The 15,550-nt window shown below is 42.6% G+C and overlaps 1 pseudogene; it reads right to left on the bottom strand.

The window, feature by feature from the left end:
- Positions 1 to 594: 594 nt before the first annotated feature.
- LOC116335697 overlaps positions 595 to 15,550 on the bottom strand; it is a 33,632-nt pseudogene continuing 18,676 nt past the window's right edge.

The raw sequence follows: 15,550 nt of genomic DNA, 5'->3' as shown, positions 1-15,550 counted from the left end.
TTTGTTAGGAAAACAGTTTCTGTATACCGGATACTAAATTGCGTTAACCCTTGGGTGAACCTCAAATTCCCATCCTTTCCTTTCCCATGGGAGCAAAAATCATCCCGTACCAGAAAGTGCTCTAAAATGTTATATATCAATATTTTTTTCCCCACTTTAAATTAGTCAGTCTTTTAAAACTACTTCTTAAAATATCCATATCAAGTTTTAATTATATTTTCATTGCTTTAACCCTTTAAATCCCAGTTTGGGTACATGAGCGCCCTGTTTTTTAACAGAAAAAAAATAAAAAAATAAATATTTTCCGTAAATACATTTGAATTAATATTTGATTGTTATTATAATTAGGCCTTTAGATTGTCCAAACATTGGCACCAACATTCATTTTGATCCAATATTATTTTTTGTGCAGAAGCACACTAAATGTCATGTAGTGCCATATCAGACACAGTTTCCTGTGTCTGTACTATTATGTAGATATCTAAAAATTGGGGCATTGTGGGCTCCAGGAAGTTTCTCCTTCTCTCTCCCTCTCTCTCTCACACACACACACACACACACACACTACCTAAGGCAACTCCTATCTATGGGGTCAATGGGAGTTGGTTTGGGACGGACCACTCTGATGTCGTCACTGCTGCACTCAAGAACAGACCATAGCTGTAGTACCAGGGCCCGAATAAAGCCTGAGACAGAACATGGAGAAATTTGTTGTACCAAACATTTATTTGAAATAGCAGCAACTAAAATGATTAACAGTGCTTTAATAAATAAACGACTGACTTTGTGTCCAATCTTTTAAAGAATGCCATTTTAAATCTGTCTTTGCATTGCTGGCACCGTTTTGATTGGAGGATTTGAATCTCAGGAAGGAATGAATTTATAATGCCACTCCCTTTGATCCCATTTAATCTCTTCCCTGTTGCACTTTGGCCTGTCAGTAACTACATTTGAATTTTGCAGCTTCTGATTGGCTGTAGTGTAAAAGTATAGCCAATCAGAGTGCTGATGTTAAAGAGCATTGGACTCAACAAACCTCAAGCTTGCACATAAAGGCTGGATAAAAACGTTAATGCAATCAAAATGTATGCAGCCCTCGCTGGAAAACTGAGGATACAGTACAATACATAAATGATGAAGCAAAGACAAAACATTAGTGTCATGGAAGAAGAAATAGTCAGTGCATCACGGGAAGCTCCCAGCAATAAAACCTGCATTTGTATTGACACAAACATTAATTTGTGAGCAATTTTCAGTGTATTTCAGTTAAATTAACAAGACAAATATAACAAAAAGGGATTTTATACTTAGAAGAAGAATATGAAATTGAAATATTAAGCTATGAAAACTGTAAATACTGCAGTTCTAGAGTTACAGATATACAATTAAGCTTTGCATATCAGTGCTGTATAACCCAGGGAATGTACTGTATTGTATATAAAACAAGGACATAGCCCCCTAACAGCACCCATTGATTAGTGAAGTCCAGTTCTGAAACCTCAAGGAGATGCTTTTGGTTTTGGTGACAAGCTAGGGGTGAATGTAGATTTCTAAATGACACTGCAGGCCTTCCTTAAAGTATTGTTTTTAACTGTAAGGTTTACATTATTTAAATTGTTAAAGGTAATGTTACTTTTTTTTTTTAATAATTGAATAGTAATGGAAATCATAAACTGTTTTTCAGAGGTCATAGATCAAATGAGCAGTAAAGTCTTTTTCTCACAGAATGGTTCTTTCACATAGAAAGCAGTGTGTGCTGCAGATTTAGCATATGGCCCATAATTTGTAAGCTCTGTCTGGACTATATCACTTTTTGAGGCCATCCTTCTTTCTGTCAGTCTGCCTTTTTATCGATGGCACAAACATATGTCACATCATGGAACACATGAGTGCTCCACAGCCAGCGCTGCTCAACACAGCAGGGAACTGTTCATTCTGCAGCATTCAAATGACGATACAGAGGGGAAGATGAAGCTTTTGTTTGTCTTTGGTCCGCTCGTTTAGTGCCAGTTTGCTTCATAGCGTGCTCTCCTCTGAGTTGCCGCCGACTATAAAGAGAACAGATGGATCTTTGCTGGAACTCTGCTCTGCGTTTTGACCCACGAGATTTGCCTGATTCTCCCTGAACACCGCTGTTACTGCCGTCTGATTCAGTGCTGGCTCTGCGGCTCACCTTAGCCACCTCCCGGGCCATTTCCTCTGGCTGTGGTAGTGCGCGCATTGCCACAGAGCCAGATTTGCCTTTGCTAGATTTTTCTTTTTTCAGCTTACCCGCCTTTGACTTGCTGTCAGATGATTTTTCAGGCAGGTGTGGACTTTTGCTTGGTTGAGGAGGAACGATTGGTGGTTGTGGTTTATTGACGGGAGGATTAACTCTGTGCTCGGGTGCGTTTGGCTGTACTGTCCCATTACTGACGACCACATCTGTGAGGCAGTCGTCATCAGTCTGATCCTTGGCAAAGTTGACAAACACCTACAAAAGGTAAGGGGCTTTAGTATCACTGAGACTTATTCTTTCTTTACTGACCCAAGTCTTGTTTAATTATGACCAAGCTTTAAAGTGGGATTTGGCAGATCGGGTATCGCAGCGCCACATGTGGAGAAAATCACTAAGAAAGAATCACTTGGCTCCACTTAAACGGGATCACAGGCCATGAAACTTACACAACCCCTTTTGCAGAAATAGTCATTTCCCAAAACACTAAAGAGGTTTTAAACCTTCATCACAGCCCTCACCTGGTCCAGCGTGGTCTGTGAAATGGAGAAATCAACGATGCCCAGCTCCTCGTATTTTTTTGCCAGCACGTAGAAGACGCGAGCGAGGCAGCAGGCGTGCGAAGGTAGCTGGTACTGCAGCACATTCTGGTGCCGCTCCTTCAGCTCAATACTAGGAAAACACTCCTTCATGTAGGCGCTGACGGGACACGAGTCAGGGTCCGATTTGGTGTCTGCCAAACGAAGGATGATGGTGTATCCATCACCAAACCTGAAAGACGGGAAGGAACGAAGCACGTGATTCACGACTGTTACATGAGAAGATAAACTTCTCAGATCCTGACCTCTTCACGAATTTGTTCACCTTCCGCTTGGAAAGGGTCAAGGCTATTTGCGGTACTTTTTTCAGCATTAAGTCAGAACTGGGGGTGAAATGCAAAACACTACAGGATGCACTTTCAGCCTGTCTAATGTAGACAACACACCAGACATTAAATCAGGGAGAAGTGCAGCGTTTCGTAGAGGTAAGTGGATATTGTTTAGCTGGTATCGGATCGTATGCCTATATTTGCTGTATCGCACAGCACTAGCGTTTGGTTACCTGTTCTTCAGGTGCTGCACAGACCCAAGACACCGAAACCTGCCGTTGACCATGATGGCCATCCTGGTGCAAAGTGCCTCACACTTCTCCATGCTGACAATACAAACATTTAGAGACAGCAGTAAATATTTTGCCTTTACAATACAAAACTCCACCGGGAATGAAATAAAGCTGAACCGACTGGTACCTGTGTGAGGTTAGCAGTACAGCTCTTCCCTCTTGGGTGACACTGAGGATGCAGTTCCACAAAAATCTTTTGGCTTTTGGGTCCATGCCAGTGGTGGGCTCATCCTGACAAAAGGTGGTGGGGGAGCATAGAGGAGATATGGAGTGAGATATAAGTTAGGAATATTTTAAGGATGAAGGTCATTCAATAATAACCGCATCATCTTTTCTATTAAGCTGAATCATCACCAGGAATATGACAGGTGGAGACCCGATGACGGAGATGGCTGTGGAGAGTTTCCTCTCGTTGCCCCCGCTGTAGCCTCCAGCCTCCTGATCTGCATACTGAGCAAGCCCCAGCTTCTTCACACCCCACTGCGCCACCTAGAGAACAGCAGAGAAACTGCTGACTGTAGCCAAACCTGATACTTCACCTCTTGAAATAACATTTAAAGATGACAAAACCTAGATTTTTACGATGACCACATATTTAGCAAAATAAAAACACCAACTTCTTGATGCATTCTCAATCATCCAGGAAAGTAAGTCTCCAAAAGTTGAATCTGTTCATCTGGATGTAGCGTTTTGTGGGAGAAACGTTTCGTCACTCATCCAGGTGACTTCTTCAGTCTCAGCTGACTGCAGGTTTCCCCAAACCTTATAAACAGGACATTTGCATAATGACTGAAACCAGCCCACTGAGGGAACAATGGGCTGGGAGGTCAGTTCCTTAATCATAATTATGCAAATTCTCATGACCAGTGATCAACAATCACTGACCAAAACCCACTGATCAAAGGCCATGAGTACCATTCACAGAGAGCTGGGGAATGGCTGCAATCATAGCATTGTAAGATGGTGACAGATGTACCCTTAGGCCCCCTCCTCGATTCAGAGATGGTCTTTCCCTTTTCACGTAAATGGCCTCCTTGACTCCGCCCTCAAACCAGCATCAGTCAGCTGAGACTGAAGAAGTCACCTGGATGAGTGACGAAACGTTTCTCCCACAAACGCTACGTCCAGATGAACAGATTCAACTTTTGGAGAAAAACACCAACTCTTCAGCATATCTTCCTTCATAAAACTCTAGCTTGGGAATTTTACACCACCTTAGAGACGAACTCCTCTGGCACCCCCTGCAGGCGGGCGTACAGCTCCAGATGTTCCCGGCCTGTGAGCAGGTCGCTGATGGCATCGAACTGTGGGCAGTAACCCATCAGCTGGTGGACCCACTCCATTTCTGTCAGCACACTGAGAGCAGAGAAATAGCTTATGCAATGTCTGTGGTTTGGTACAATAGTAGTTCTGTAGGGGCTGAAGTCACTGCAGCAGACACGCTTTGTACCTGTGCTGGCTGAGGAAAGCCTCTCCATGAGTGACAGGTGTATCTCCAGTCAGCATCCGAAATGTTGAAGTCTTCCCAGCTCCGTTGACCCCAAGCAGCCCAAAACACTGGACGGCAGAGACATAAGAGCAGCATGCTAAAAACATCTATTTATATACACACAGCTCAGTTATTAAGTCATAAGTCACAGAGGCTTTTACTAGCAGAAGCAACTATAGAAAAAGTAGAAGGTCCATTACTAGTAACGATGGTATTTTTAGAAACTGCAGCACTACATGTGAAAGTATAAATAGCAGTAACAGTGGTGAAAAGCAGTACCTCAAGTTGCATTTACAATATCATAAAACAGTCCCTGTGATAATGTGGCTGTAACTACATGGATAAAGAACACAGAGCTGATAGCCAAAGGTGGTGTGTGTGTCTTCACAATCACTGGTGCGCAGATCCCTCACCTCGCTGCGAGGAATCCCGAGGCAAAGACGGTCTACGGCTGGCTTTCTGCCAGCTTTATAAACCTGAACAACAAGAAGCTTATTTGTTACACTTTTAAGCTGAAATTCACAACTTTGTGTCAGTGTAGGAGGAGGACAGCTCATCAGTGAGAGTCTCTCGAATGAAAAACATTTAGCTGCAGTAGAGTTAATTAGTGACCTAAACAAGTTCAGCGTTTACATTTTCCTGCACGTTGTACCTTGCTCAGGTCGATCATGGTGAGGATGTCTGAGTGTGCTTTCCCACTTTTGACCCTCTCTCGCAACATCCTCATCCTCTGGACCAAGAGGAGGCAACTCAGGCTTAGTCCACCAAGGCCTGAACAAACACACAAGCAACCAACTCACAGATCCCACTTTTATTTGATTTCAGAATTTCTATCCATTAAACTGACACACTTGCACAGCAGCAATAAGAGGAAGGAAAAGGGAAACAACCTGAGAAACAAGAGTGCAGAGAAGGTTAAAAATAGAGATTTTTTACCTGTAGCGGATGAAGAATTTGTACTGAAGGAGTATGGTAAAGATGAAGAAGATGACACCTTCTACTGCCATTGCAAAAAGGTTCTTTCCTACAAAGTCCCACTGAAGGGGGTCCAGGCTTGGTTTGGTACCTGGAGGAGAGACATTACATATTTCTATACCTTTTTATACTTATACATCTATATTTAGTCTTTGTAAGAGCAAATAACTCTTGAGGCTGACTAATATGTACCCAGTCTTTTGAAGGCATCCACCATGGCCTGGTTTTTGGCCATGTCGATAAGTCCTCGTCCCAAACAGAAATGAGGGAAGATTAAAAACACCTCCAGGATTCTGTTCACCTCGTTCAGATACTGGAAAGACAAAATCATTCACATATGATGGATTAGTTAAAGGTGCATTAAACAAAATTATGTTTCTACTGCAGAGAAATATTTTAAGGAACATTTCCTTAGTTAAGAATAATGTAAAACAAGAGGGTTAAAAGCATAGTTACTGTTATTTACATATATTTATGCCTTACTTATTCCTAGAACACAGGTGAAGTAGTAATTGAACTTCACCCCTGCGTAAAATTTACCTCAGCTACAAACAGCTCCAGGACGAAGGTGGCAATGCTGCCGTTGATTCCAATGAAGAGGTTGGAGGTCAAAAATACATAAGCTGTGCTTGGGACAGTGAACACAAAGGATGCTGGGTACATAAGAGGGGTTATGGACCACCCGTAGAACAGGAGGAGCAGGATAAGAGCGGGCAGGTTGGTCTCAGAAACGTATGACTGCTGCTGGAAACTGATGAAAATCAGCACCACCATGATAGCAGGAATGGTGTAGTTTAACTGGAAACAACGACAAAAAAAAAAAAAAAAAAAAAAAAAAAAAAAAAGAAAAGGGAAAACTATCCTGAGCCTGGATTTTTATCTAGTCAAGTATGTGATGATAGTCTAAAGGCCTTTACACACCTGACGTAAAATCTGTACAAATATTTCGTGTTAAAAATGTTTCTGGGACGATTCTCAATGCAACTATTCATGCTCAGTAATTTCCCTGGACATTTATTTTTTCATACTGAGCCTGAATTTTCTGATTTCTTTGCGTCTGAATAAACAGCATTGATCAATCTGACCACTGCATTTGACAACAAGAGCGCTCGTAGCTCAAAACATGTATTGGATCCACAAACAGTAAAATAATACTATTTTACTTCAGACACACAGCTAGACGCTTCTCCAGGTCAATCAGGTCTCTGAACTTCTGTCTCTGCTTTCTCAGATGTGGAAGCCAACGAGAGCTCAAACTGTCCCACTGACATCCTGAAATGTGTGCGAAAGCACCGTGATACAGCTGCAACTCCTGGATCAAACCGTGAAATCTCAGTTTCTTCCTTGTCTTGTTCAGAAACATCAGGACCAGCTCATCATCGCTCAATGCTGTGTGTAATGGTCTTTACAGTGACAGTACCCTTTACAGTAGTAAATGGATTGATGAAACTTCCTGACTTACACTGATGCATACAAATCTGTGTGAGTGAGGACAGTTAACTTCTTCTATCTCAAGCTTTACTGACCATGTCCCAGGTAAAATTGGCCAGCCAGTAGAGAATCGGTTTGACCCCGCTGACAAACTGCAGGTGTTTAGCTTTGCTGACTCGCTCCTCGATCAGAAAAAGGATGAAACTGGCCGGCACGAAGGACATGGCAAAGATCACACAGATGGAAACCAGGACATCCACCGATGTAGTCATCCTGAAGGAGAAAGCAGAGAAAAACCATCAGAGGACTGTGGACCTCTTTATTTACAATACATAAATAAATAAATAAATAAATAAATAAATAAATAAATAAATAATTTTTTACAACAGTGCACAGAGTTTAAATCCACTCTAATCTTCCCCCTCACATAAACAGAACTAATACAACGAGCACAAGAGCCAAACTGGTGAACTTGAACTCTCCACAGCAGTGAACTAACATGGTTACTTCGGTGAGCTGCTCCTTGGTGAGGTTGAGTGGGTGATTGTAGGCAGTGATGCCGTGCTTCCTCCTCTCAGGACCTGGTGGCAGACTCGCTCTCAGCAGGCCATTGTTCATCACATTGACAAATGACACCATGGCGTGCCAGCCTTTGTTGTTGTACCACACCTGAGCACAGAAAAGGGAGCGTTTGAGCTGACAGAAATATCTGGACGCATCACCTACATCACTTTCTTTAAAGTCTGTGGAAAAACAAACAGAAGACACAAAGACAGTGTTGTGGATGGGCGTAGCTTTGGGTCACGTGGTGTCGGTAATAGTAATAGTGATTGCTATATCACCTGTTCATGTCCCGAGGGAATTTTTGTGAATGAGTGGGTGATGGGGGAAGTCGACTTTTGCTGACCGCTCAAGCTTAGAATGTTCTTTGATCACTGTTTTTCTATGGATTTTAAGGATTTGATAACAAATAAAGAAGTTTTTAATCTGGAACTTTGACCTACGTTTTGAACAGCGGGCGCGTCAACATAATTCCCCTATTCAGCTGCTCGGCGACTCAAAGGCTTGACAGTCGCCAATATTTGTCAGCAAAAAGTGCGACGGCAATGGAGCCTCCCGCAATCAGCGCTAAATAAACGCCGACGCGAGCCCACACACGGCCGCCACTACACCCATAAAAGCGGCTAGTCTGACAGATAAGGAGAAGACGACGGTGGTATGTAAACTGTTTTTGTGCTGCGTATTGTTTGTTTGAACGCAGTTTGGATTCTGACCACACGAAGATGTTGCTGTGACACGCCCACCGCTACGTTTGCTGTTGGATTTGGTGTATGTGTGTGCTGTGGCTCTGCAGGCGTTCAACTGAGTTTAAAGGAATTTCTGTTGCCTTTGTTTTGGATTTTGGCATGCTGCTTATGTTGAATGCTTAAAATGAGTGGATCACAGGCTGCATCTGTTGTTGGAAAAACTGAAAAGGATAAATATCAATTTCTCTCACTGAGAAAGCTCTTGCAAACAAAATTGAAACCATCCAAACAGATCGGAAAAGGCATGTAAACAAAATGAAAAGTGTTATTATGTCTCTTAAAGAGCTAATGAAAGATGATAAAAATCATTCACAAGTCAAAAAACAGTTTGATGAGTTCACACACCTGTTTAAGGATGCCAGTACATTGCATGAATCTTTACTTTCTCTAATCTCATTTGTTGAGAAAGAAACAAAATACATGATTCTCAAGCATCGCTAAATACAATAAAGGGTTTATGGAGGATGTTAAGATATGGCTTTCTGAAACTGATAAACGTTCGGGAAGGCCATCATCTGACAAAGCACAGTCACAGGAAACTTCCCTGGGAGGAGAAATGGAGTTGCTAGAGCACCCTGGAAAAGAACCTCAATCATCTCTTAATCCCCATGATGACGTTAATGATGACGTGTTGCCATCCGACAGTGTGTCAAATCAAGGCAGTAGGTCAAGCTCAAGAGTATCATCTACTTCATCTGCACGTCTCAGGGCAGAAGCTAAAATGGCCGCCTTGCTTGCACGTCAACATATGCTGTCTAAGGAGCTTGGAAAGAAAAGCATCTGGACTTCTTTGAGTTGCTTGAAGATGTTTCACCTCTCATCCGAGAAGCTTCTTCAGTTCTAAGGGTCAAATGGTGGAGAGTCCCAGATTTAAACCCAGTGGGAGTTTCCCCCCAAAGAGGGACAAAGGACCCCCTGATGATCCTCTACCTAATCACATGAGCCGAGGTGTGAAAGTGGGTGTGGGTCCTAATCAGCCAGAGTTTCGGGTAAGCTCATTGTGAATCCTGGCCCCACCCTATCATGTGATTTCCTGAGGTCAGATGGCCCAGGATGTGAGTGGCTGAAAGAAAAACACTCTTGAAGAACAAGAGGAACAATTGAGGAGAAAGAAAGAACAACTTCAGCTTGAAGCAGATATAGCTGCAACTGTTGCGAAGGTGAACGTGCTGAGAACTGGATCCACTATGCGGAGCGTCGCTTCACGGAAATCTAATGGAATGGAATCATATTTTAAAACAAAAGGAAACAGGCTTGAAATTCTTAATGCGGATGCAGAGACTTTTGTTCCACAGACGCTTACAAAAGGAAACACAATCACTGGGAATGCAGAGCTTCAAGTAAAAACAGTGTAACAGACTATGAAAAGGGAAAAGCCTGCACCCGCTCTTATGGGGCCTTCTGACACTTTTGGATCAATTCCACCTTTGCCTAAGCCACAAGCTGCTCATCCAGTAGCCAATGAAAATCTGTTGTCCATTATGGAAAAACAAAATGAATTAACTTGTATGTTGGTCCATCAGCAAAGTCTTTCTTCACTGCCCAAAAGGGAGATTCAAACCTTTGATGGCGATCCTTTACATTTTCAGGCTTTTATGCGCTCGTTTGAACAGGTCATAGAAGCAAAGACTGGTGATGCTGGCGACTGCCTGCATTATCTTGCACAGTACACCAAGGGGCAGCCCAATGAACTTGTTAAAAGCTGTCAACATATGTCTGAGAGTGCTGGATATGTAAAGGCAAAGACTCTGCTGTATGAACACTTTGGGAATGGACATGTGATTGCATCTGCTTATTTGAACAAAGTTCACTCATGGCCACTGATTAGATCGGAAGATGGAAAAGCTCTTCAGGCATATTGTTTGTTCTTACGTGGATGCTGCAATGCAATGGAAGAGATTAATGATCTCTCTGAATTAAATACACCTGCCAATATGCTTGCTGTGATTAGAAGACTGCCATATAAGTTAAAAGACAAATGGCAAACAGTAGCATGTGACATTCAGAAGAGGCAACATCGCAGAGCCGCATTCATTGACACTGTTTCCTTCCTTGAGCGTCAAGTTAAAATTGCAACAGATCCCGTCTTTGGAAATCTATGTGACGTTCCAGCAACACATCTAGCAGCCAAGGGCAGCAATGGAGGGAAACGTTCTCCACATCTAAGAGCTAAAGGAAGTAGCTTCGCCACGACAGTCTCTGATGTCGAGAGACAGAATCAGACGGGCTCAAGATCGTCGCAGCACTGTGAAGGCTTGTTTTTTCTGCAAAGGCGGACACACACTGGAGTCATGTGCTCTGCTTGATAAGAAACCTCATAATGAGAAGATTTCTTTTCTTAAAAAGAACAGCATCTGTTTTGGCTGTTTGTGTACTGGGCACATAAGCAAAGAATGCAGAAAACGCCTTTCATGTCAAATCTGTGGTCTCCGACATGCAAGTATACTCCATATCCACCACAAAGAGAAGAATGAAGTCAAACCCAATGATGAGGCAGACAACATTCCTGTTACGATCCAGACTAGTGGTCTTACTGGGGCCGGTGAACAAGACTGTAAGCTTGCCATTGTGCCAGTTAAAGTAAAATCAAAGAGAGGTCAAAGAATAGTGGAAACGTATGCCTTTCTGGACCAAGGGAGTTCAGCGTCCTTTTGTACAGTGGGTCTTATGGACAAGCTGAATATTGCTGGGAGGAGGACAAAGATTCTCCTGCGCACCATGGGACAGGAGAAAGTGGTGGACAGTTTCATTGTACCTGAACTTGAAGTTGCTGGATTGGACAGTGACATGTACTGTGATATGCCTAACCTCTTCACTCAGCATAAAATGCCTGTGGATATTGGCAACATCCCAAATCAACAGGACCTGGATGACTGGCCACATTTGAAGCATGTTCATTTGCCAAAAATTAAGGCCAATGTGGAGCTTTTGATTGGCATGAATATGCCCAGAGCTCTAGAACCTTTGGAGGTCATCCGGAGTGTAGGTGATGGACCTTTTGCCATTAGGACTGTGCTTGGCTGGACAGTGAATGGGCCACTTAATCGAGAATGCTGTGGAAGGCCAGGATGTTTGGCAACAGTTACTGCCAACAGAGTTTCTGCTGTCACACTGGACAAGCTATGGAAACAGCAGTTCAAGATGGACTTTCCTGAGAGCAGCGATGATGAACAGATGGGGCTGTCAAAGGAAGACTTGAAGTTCCTAGAATTGGCCAGCAAGACGGTGACTTTGAGGGATGGGCACTACAGCATTGCCCTGCCACTGAAAGACTGAGACATAAGAATGCCTGACAACCGTGCAATTGCTGAGCAACGAGCCTTAGGTTCGAAGAAAAGGTTCATCAGAGATAAAGACTTTCACAAAGACTACACTGCCTTCATGACAGATCTGATATCTAGAGGATATGCAAACAGAGTGACAGAAATCCTCAAGGCTTCTAGTGCCTCCCAATGGAGGTATGTGAACACCACGCATAACCCTGCGGACCTTGCCTCCAGAGGTATGAAAGCAGAGACCTTTTTACGTGACACTGAATGGATATCTGGCCCCGCATTTCTTACACAGCCAGAGAACAATTGGCCTGTGAACCCAGAAAACTTCCAAGAACTTCCACATGAAGATCCTGAAGTTAAGGTGTCTGCTGCCATCGAGGTCTCACAAGCACACGATGATGATCATCCTCTGACCCTTTTAATCCATCGTGCCTCATCCTGGACTCGTCTCATCAGGGTGATGGGTTGGATTTTCAGGTTCAAGACATTGCTATTGCATCGCAAGAAGATACATTTCCAGTCTGCATCTGATATAATTCAGTTTGAAGACGCTCAACATAAGGTTGATTTCCAGCATGGCTTTCTTTCATTGGGAGAGATTAAGGATGCTGAGATGCAAATAATTAAGTTCTGTCAGAGGAAAAGATATGCCAAAGAAATTTCTTGTCTCCAAAGGGGAGAGTCTGTGAAACGAAGCAGCCACATATATAAGTTGAATCCTATTCTGGAGGATGATGTGCTGCGGGTTGGTGGACGTCTCAGTAGGGCTGTCATGTCAGAAGAATCCAAGCATCCTGTCATAATTGCTAAAGAGCTTCACATTTCTAATCTCATTCTACAGCATATTCATAAAGAGGTGGGTCATGGTGGAAGGAACCACATACTCTCAAAGCTGCATCAAAAATACTGGATTCCTGGTGCTGGTACTTTGATTCAAAGCATCATGTCGAGGTGTGTGACCTGCAGAAGGTTTCCTGGAGCTGCAGGCCAGCAGCAGATGGCTGAGTTGCCTCAAAGCAGAGTGACCCCTGAGAAACCCCCATTTAGCTTTGTTGGAGTGGACTATTTTGGTCCATTTGAAGTGAAGCGTGGGAGAAGTCTTGTGAAGCGATATGGTGTTATTTTTACTTGTTTGGCAATTAGAGCAGTACATATTGAGGTTGCCTCATCTCTTGACACTGACTCTTTTATTAACGCCTGTGGAAAAGAGGAAATTGCTTTACTGCTACAATATATTAGATAGCATATTAATCAGCATTAATATTATCGCGTATAGCTTTAAGCTGGCCAGGTGACAGTTAATACACGGACACCATAGTAATCATTTAACACACTGACACCATATTAATCCTTATTACAGGTGCAGCACAACCACTTTCAGTATTATTATGTTTTTATACACACATTGCAGTCCTGTGCTCATAAAGAGTTGAAGCTTTCCCAGGTAATTAAAGGTCTCAAGCTTCATTCAGCGTGACTGTCTGGGTGACACATTGGTTAAGAAGCCGGGAGCTTAAGAAAGATTGCACACATGCTTACAAAACACACATATATCACATAACCTAGAACTAGATTTAAGCATAGGCCTGAATGTATTGAGCAAACATGTTGCACTGGAGCTTTCTTGACAACAGGTGACGAGTGGAGAGGACCAGCCCCTGGAGACTGCAGAGGCCCGAGTCCATTGCCTTTTTTGGAAGAAGATGCCAAAAAGAGGAACCTCTATGTTGCATTTTATGCTTAAAATACATGAATGTTCTGTACATGCAAATTATGTGCTTGTAAACGCTAGAAGGGGCGTTATAATACCCTGATGCTATAAAAGCAGTCTGAAGTATAATTTTGGTGAAGACCCTTGCTGACGTGTGCAGTGACTGTCTTCCCGCGCGTGTACTTCAATAAAAAGATCACTCTGACCCAAATCTTCTGGACTGTCTTGCCTTTGTACTCTCCACCAATTCTGAACCCTTAACAATTGGTGCATTGGCCGCGGTTGGTAGGGAGAGACGCTGTTGGCATTGTAGACGTCCAAGGGGGTCTCACAGACAGGATCCGGTGGTCGATCTGAGTGGACAAACGGGCAGCCCATCGCAAAAGGTAGGCACTACCTGTTGAATTATTCCGAAGTGTGCCGAATTGGATGTTTAAATTAATGTCTACTCATTAGATTACTGGTGAATGTTTGTGTTATGATCATTTAAGAAGTTGCCATTCTGGGTATCATATGCATATGGAGAAGTACTGAATATAAGAGTAAAAGGATTAAGAGAAGTTACAAATGGTCGTGAATAAGAAATAACTGTAAAAGAAAAGTGAATTAAGACAAGTTAATGTATTTACAGTGAAAAAGGATTTTAGTGTGATAGGCAATTGGTGTATTTTGTGACAATAAAGTCACAATTGAATATAAAGCCGGGCTTGGACACCGATATGGTGGGTTTGTGATTTTCGGGGTGTCTTCAAAATAATTAAATTGTATAACACGGGACTCTGGGAGTCTAACAAGTGCATCGCTCAGAGGTAACGCTTGCCGGAGTCGGGGACGCTTAGACTCCGTCCTCTATGAGGGATAGTCAGTTGGTCACTGTGGAGCTTGGGGCACTCCAGAATAACTAGTGGTTGGACCACTTTGCCGTTCGGAACGGTTTATGCACTTTTTTGGTCAGTAGAAACCGGGTTTCGGGCGTCTAACTTTTAACTTTAAACTTCAGGGAAGCCTGGGATGTGGACTGTCCCCAAAACAGGGCTTTTCGGGTTGAGTTGGGTGATGCTTTTAAATTGTTAAGGGTTCAGAATTGGTGGAGAGTACAAAGGCAAGACAGTCCAGAAGATTTGGGTCAGAGTGATCTTTTTATTGAAGTACACGCGCGGGAAGACAGTCACTGCACATGTCAGCAAGGGTCTTCACCAAAATTATACTTCAGACTGCTTTTATAGCATCAGGGTATTATAACGCCCTTCTAGCGTTTACAAGCACATAATTTGCATGTACAGAACATTCATGTATTTTAAGCATAAATGCAACATAGAGGTTCCTCTTTTGGCATCTTCTTCCAAAAAGGCAATGGACTCGGGCCTCTGCAGTCTCCAGGGCTGGTCCTCTCCACTGTTGTCAAGAAAGCTCCCGTGCAACATGTTTGCTCAATACATGTTGTCAATGAATATGTGTGTTTTGCAACATGTTTCTTTCTTAAGCTCCCGGCTAACAATTCAGACAGTCACTATGAATGAAGCTTGAGAAATTACCTAGCTTCTAGGTTATGTGATATATGTGTGTGTGTATAAAACATAATAATACTGATGTTGTGCTGCACCTGTAATAAGGATTAATATGGTGTCAGTGTGTTAAACAGTGTTGGTCAAGTTACTTGAAAAAAGTAATCAGTTACTAATGTGTTACCCAGACAGTCATCCGCTTTACTGAATGTAAGCTTAGAGACCTTTTAAATTACCCTGGGTGATAAAGCTTCAACTACTTTTCTGCATAATTCATCACAAAATGCAAATGTGTCTCTTTTTATAAAACTTGTTTTATAAATAACTGAAAGTGGTTGTATGCAACATTCTCTGACTGGAAGAAGGTTTAACATTTAAACCTATTTTGTTCAGCATATAAAATAAAATATTTTTTTGTGTTTACACTCACTCTTTCAAATAGATGCAAGTAAAACACAGCAGAAAATAAATAAAATCAAAG

Source organism: Oreochromis aureus, linkage group 12, assembly GCF_013358895.1.
Source record: "Oreochromis aureus strain Israel breed Guangdong linkage group 12, ZZ_aureus, whole genome shotgun sequence".
Classification (NCBI taxonomy): domain Eukaryota; kingdom Metazoa; phylum Chordata; class Actinopteri; order Cichliformes; family Cichlidae; genus Oreochromis; species Oreochromis aureus.
Note: the sequence above shows the minus strand (reverse complement) of the source record. Positions and strands in the feature narration are given on the sequence as shown.